The sequence below is a fragment of the Dendrobium catenatum genome, unplaced genomic scaffold, assembly GCF_001605985.2.
Source record: "Dendrobium catenatum unplaced genomic scaffold, ASM160598v2 fragScaff_scaffold_1684, whole genome shotgun sequence".
NCBI lineage: Eukaryota > Viridiplantae > Streptophyta > Magnoliopsida > Asparagales > Orchidaceae > Dendrobium > Dendrobium catenatum.
The window spans coordinates 864,233-870,232 of record NW_021320146.1 but is presented as its reverse complement, the minus strand read 5'-3'; positions in this window follow the sequence as shown (position 1 = coordinate 870,232).

The window sequence follows — 6,000 nt, the reverse complement described above, 5'->3', positions numbered from 1 at the left end:
ACCATTTTATAGAAATTTTAAGCATCTCAAAAAATAAAAAAAAAAATAAAAAAAAAATAAAAAAAAAATAAAAATATTGAAGAAAATTCAAAATTGTCTTGCCTCGAGATTTTTTTTTTTTAATTTATGTGGATTGGATTTTTTGGATATCAATCTTAATTAGGTCCAACTGTCAACCAATTGGTATCGGTCCACTCCAGTTATTGCCCAGTTAGGTGTCAATCTTAATTAGACTCAACTTTCGATCAATTAGTATCAATCATCATCTTTCAGGTTAACAACAAGCATCCTATCTAGCCTCCCTTACATCCAAATGCTACAGTTTTTATCAATGTCATGTATGAAATGCAGTCATTCATAAAATGCAGGAAAAACTATCAAATTTACCTCATATGTATTTACTTCAAAAAAACTATATCTTCCATTTAACCGGTGAAAATGCATATATTCATATTAAAATGCTCATATTGATAAGATTTATCACATACCAAAAGTTATGCGGTGTAAATTTTACTAATATAAAATTATCCTCAATTTTCAGTAACAAAAATACCAATTTGATCAAAAAATATCAAAAACATAAATTTATTAAAATCAGAGGCACGTCATTATTCCTTACAAAGAGACGAGCAAATCTCCCGATGAGAACGACTACCAAAACTCGTTCAATGACCCCCAAACCTAAGTTCTTTTTCCGTCTCCTCAATTTCTCTCTTAATTCCCTCATTCCATTTCTATTAGTTGATTTGATAAGAAGAAATGGTTAATGGCTTATTTAATGGTTTATATTAGTGACATAAAATATTTTGAAATACAATAAATAATATTTATATAATTAATTAATTAATTTAATCAATCATTAATATAAAATCATATAAATTCTTTTGGAGCTTTAAAAATTATAGAAAAATATTTATAAAATAGCTTATTTTATTTAGAAAATATTGGTGAAATTGATTTGCAAATCAGACACCCAACGGTCCCAAAATCCTCACTTGTACCGATAAGTATCTTTTTCTTAAGGATTTATACCAGTGCTAAAAAATAATAAAAAATTATTATTATAAAAAATATTATAATAACTATCTTCTGGCAAAAATAATTTTCAAAATAGACTTATAATGACCCCTAAAAAAATTATTTGATTGTGTTAAATTATGGGCTATTATAAAGAGAGAGAGAGAGAGAGAGAGAGAGAGAGAGAGAGAGAGAGAGCATTTGCATGGAGAGAGAGCATATCGTGGATGACGAGAGCAGCGAAACCCCAACTTCTATCAGTATTGATAAGTCACCAAAAGTCGACTTACGAGGCATGCCACTATCAAAATCTATAAATAGTCCTCCTCTTCCCACATGAAATAGGGATTGAACCTTTGAGTGTTGAGACCTTTGGAAGCTTAGACCCTGAGCTAGAAAGTCAAGAGAACTCTGAGGTAGAGCTATCAAAATTTGGTCACGAGTCATGGTCGGGTCCAACCCAGAATTGACTCGACACTAGTTGATCTGACCTGAACTTGACCCATTTTTAAAAATAGGTCACTTTCTTGGACCTGAACCCGACCACCTTCGGACACAGATCAAATTGTCACCACCCGCCAACCCGGGTCCAAAGAAATAAATAGTAGCTATCAGGTTTATACATTTATGTTGCTCATTTATACATCAGATTAAAAATTAAAATAACTATGAATTAAATAAAAAGCAACTATGAGTTAAAAAATTAAAATAAATTACAAACATCAAGTTACAATTCAATTCCTTATTCACAAATATGTTGCTAAACTATTAATCAATTGCTAAATTACAAATTAGTTTACAAATTACAAAAGAGTTTACAACAAATATGACAAAAAAAAAAAACTATAAATTACACTTTACTAATTTGCTCAATTGACCCACTGAAAATGTTCCAAGAATGTGCCTTTAATCCACATGGCCTTGTCCTTTCAAAAATCTAATGGCAGCCAATATAGTTTAGAAAAGGGAAAGCTTTTATACATTGGCCCCACCTCCATAAAAAAAAAAAAAAAACTCACTACCTGTTTCTTCCTTGCTAAGCACTCTTAGGATAAATTATTATGCCTTCTAACTTCAATGAAATCAAGTCAAATGATTTGTACCTAAGGTATATATTATAGCCCGTATATTTAAGTTTAAACAATTAATTTAGATTTCGTTTGGGACGGCTTTCTTCTTGCTTCTTAAAACAGCTTTTAAGTACAATAATTAAAATTTTTGTACTATAAAGCTGTTTTAAGAAGCAGTAAGAAAGTCGTCCCAAACGAAGCCTTAATCTGATAATGATAGGAGAGAGAGAGAACATGCAGCCAAGTGCCAACAATGTCAGCAAAAAAAAAAGGGCATGGGTCGAGGCGGGAGCGGAGGCGGAGGTAGAGGCGGATAAATTTAATCTTATATATTAATAATTATATTAATATAATTCAAAATGATCTGTTTCTTAATTATTGGGCCAGTGGGGGCCTATGCCCCCAGGGCCCCCACTGTAGATCCGCCCATGTGGGTCGTACATCTTTGATATTTTTAGTCTCATTTTAGATTTAGGGTTAAGACTGACGCTATTAACATAGTGTTACAGTTCTCCTCATTGGGCAAGTTTTCACTCTTTTAGAGAATATAAGTCCAACATATCCACATCTATGGATGACATCCTCTCACATGTTCAACCACTGTGTATGATATGTTTGCTTGGTATTCCTCCACCTACACTATACTAGCCTTTGTATGACTTTGATGTGCCACGTTTACATATTGAATAACCATTTTGAGCCTTCCTCTTTCATTAAGTTAGGTAACCTTAGAAGAAAATTCGTGTACTAAACCCATAGAAAAATAAAAGAACATCCTTAATCGAGAGAATTCATGGACCCTTTGTCCAAGATGTAATTAACCATGAAGTCTGTCAAGTCTAAACTTTATACATTTTTATTATGTTAAAAGTCAATGAAAATGTAATATTTTAATTGATGTTATGCAAGAAATGCTCAAGCAAATGAGAAAAAATTAACAAGAGTTGAATGAGCACCTCAATGTCTACAATGCCAGAGCGGTAGATTAGGGAATCACAACATCGGAGTTTTGAAAAAAAAGACAAATAATTCAGTGCCGCATTGCTTAATAGCGTCGTAACATTAGAAATCCGTGCAACATCACTCGAGTCTTAGAACTTTGAAAACCGGAATGCCAAGCATTAAAACACCATAGCACCAGATTGCACATTCAAGCACCATAGCGCTCAACTTTTACGGCGCCGCGGTGGAGCGATAAATTAAAATGGAGCCACTCTGAATCAGCCAAGCAACACACCGATTCAGTAAAGGCATGCCAAGTTAGTGCATCATAGCATTAGAGCAAGCCCAATAGTGTTGAGGTGCTAGTTCATCTTATAACATTATGACGCCACCATGTCAAGCACTACGACGCTTAAGGTCGTTTCTATATTTACTATAAAAAGTTTTTCAATTCTTTTATTTGAGAGTTCTGTCAATTTCGGTGAGGCTCTACCAAAAATTTTGTGGAGTTATATTTTTATGTAGTGCCCACTTAGAGTCAAGTCTAAGGGAGATGAGAGAAAAATAAGATATTTTTCTTTGAAGATCTTTACCTATCTTATTATGAGTAATCATGTAGTTGGAGTAGAAAGAAGTGTGGAGAGTACATTTATATTACTTGGGTGACATTTTTCTTTATTACTTCTCCTATATCTTCTCTTTTATGTAATAAATGAAGATGTGCTTTGTAATAGCCAATAGTTTAATCCTGTCAAATAAAAATTTTCAGAAGTCATTATAAGTCTAAATTATAAATAATCTTCGCCATAATATAAGTATTATAGCACTTTAATTACACTAATTTTTTATAATTTTTGAAGACCTAAAAGAGTTTCTAAAAAATTTATATAAAAAATAAATAAAATTATATAATTATATTAATATTATTTTTTAATATAAGATATCTTTAAAGGCACTCAACGAATCCATTAACAGCCTTTTATTCCTTAAGTCAATTCAGTCTAAGATCATTCTGAAAAAGACAATTAGGGATTAAGTAAAGTAGTCTTGAAGAGAAACAAATTTTAGGAATTTGAAGGCCGATGGAGTGGTTTTTTTTCTACTACGACCCTTGTTTGAGAAATTTGCTCAATGTACTTATATCGTAAGTGGAACCATTTATCAATTTTTCTTTTTTATTTAATTTTGCTATTTATTGAAGGATTCTTTTTTCATTCAATGTAATTGTCTGTTCATCTTAAAAATCATAATAAGATTTATGTTCGTAAAAACTTTCCAACGTACAAAACTTTTTATATATTATAGAGATTGAGATTATTACTATTTTAATTATTTATTTGAAATTTTTTGCCGAATGATTTTGAAAAGGAACGATTTTTATCGATTCAAAATTTTATTTTGACATCTAAAAATAGTTCTTTAGTCCAATTAAAGCTTCATAATGTTGTTATATATGATATATGATAATTTGGTTAATTTATATATATATATATGAATTTATGCTCAATAGGATTTTCTGTTGTCTATCTTTAGGATATTTTAACACTTTCTCAATTAAGCTCAATTATATTTTATTTAATACAATGCATTAAAAAAATAATGTGTGTATGTGATTAAATAATAGATGGTCATTATTATTATTATAGTATTGTGATAATAATATATGTGTGGAAAAAAAATAAGTAAATATTGGTTGATCTGTTGGTTGAAAATTTATTAACCTGTATAAGATTGTGGGCTGATAGGATTTCCTTTAAATATAATGGTTTTGTTTATCCAATTCAACGATGCAACGATTGAGAGTTATATGAAGTTATTGTTGTACGTGCTAACAGGTAAAAGAGTGACGATTCTATTTATTAAGCCAACGATTTACTGATACTGATATGATACTGAAAAAATATTGATAAGTTAAAATTTATTACTTGTTTAGCGTGACTACTAAAATATATATTATTGAATGCATTTTCATGACATTTGACATATAAATTTTTTAAGAATATATTCTAAGTTAATGTGTGTGAAATATTACAAAAAAATAAAAAAAAATCATTACTGCTCAGTTTATAAATTTGTTACTAAAGCATTTGAGCTTATTTGAGAAATTGATTTATCTTAAAGGTGAAAACAGTTATGTTGTATTTGCCTCTACAACAAATTTCCCTGTTAAAAAACTAAGTCTAGTAAAACGTATATTGCCTCATAATATACATTGAAAATCTATTATTAGTTAAGTAAATTAACTCTTATTCTTAATCTTTTTCTTTTTCTTTCTAATGACTTATAGAGAATATGACATCCTTCAAACCAATCTCCATATTCATCGTCTGTTTCTCATTTTTCTTTCTCAACTGGTACCAAAAGTTTTATTTCGTAAAAACTTTAAATATTTGAGAGATTTTGTGAGTTTCTTTTTGTTTTAAAAACATAAAAATGAATTGGCTACCGCGATTTCAAAATTTTCACAACTAAGCTGGGTTGGGTCATCAGGTCATAAAGAAAAAAAATGTAGCAGTAAGAAAATCCATGTATCTTGATTTAATAAGTCTTGGGTTTAGGGCTACGTCCAAACTCTGCACATAATAATTTTCCATTTCCTATACACCAAAATGAAGCATCGTCACTTTCTATCTCGTCGCTTTTCTCCATCTATTCAAGTCGCAAGAGATTGCGGGATTAGGAAGACAAGGTAGAACACAAACGATTGGGGCCATCATACAGTTTTCTTAATTTAAGAAGATATTCAAATTGTTAGGAAAGTGAATAGGAGCATAATCAAACTCAAATTCAGTCAATTAAGCTGAAATTGAGTTCGAATCAGACTTGATACAACTTGGCTTAGGTCAATTTAGGTTCAATTCAGTCTGATCAAGCCAATTTGATAAAATCAGGCTTGATTTGATTATTTTTTTTAGTTTAATTGAGTTGATTAGATTGAATTTAGGTTCGAATCAAACTTGATTTTAATCAA